The sequence below is a fragment of the Haplochromis burtoni genome, unplaced genomic scaffold, assembly GCF_018398535.1.
Source record: "Haplochromis burtoni strain Fernald_Lab_line unplaced genomic scaffold, NCSU_Asbu1 Contig_18, whole genome shotgun sequence".
In the NCBI taxonomy this organism is placed as follows: domain Eukaryota; kingdom Metazoa; phylum Chordata; class Actinopteri; order Cichliformes; family Cichlidae; genus Haplochromis; species Haplochromis burtoni.
The window spans coordinates 3,636,070-3,636,528 of record NW_024582379.1 but is presented as its reverse complement, the minus strand read 5'-3'; positions in this window follow the sequence as shown (position 1 = coordinate 3,636,528).

Below are 459 nucleotides of genomic sequence, written 5' to 3'. Positions count from 1 at the left end.
CACACACACACACACACACACACACACACACACACACACACACACTAGTTTTAACCAACTCAGTTCGTTTAAGGTGGCATTGTGATGATATATTCAGTCTAGATGGACTGAAAATTAACTGAATAAATGTTTCTGTACTGTAAAAGGAGGCCTGCTGTACTGAAAGACATGCGTTTTCCAAGAGGGACCTGACTAAATACAACACATAACAATATGACAAGTAAAGAAAGACATACACCTGACATTCAGTACACACAGTTGAACACAAACATGCAAATCATATAACAGATAAATAACAGATCATTACAAAAGCAGTCACACTGACCAAAAGAGCTATTCTCTCGCTCCTTTAAAGTGGACATTGTCATCTCCTTCTGTAGGATATTATTCCAGGAAACAGAGGCCACAGCTTTACAAGCCTTTCCCCTTTATTCCATTCGGACTCTGGGGACAAACATT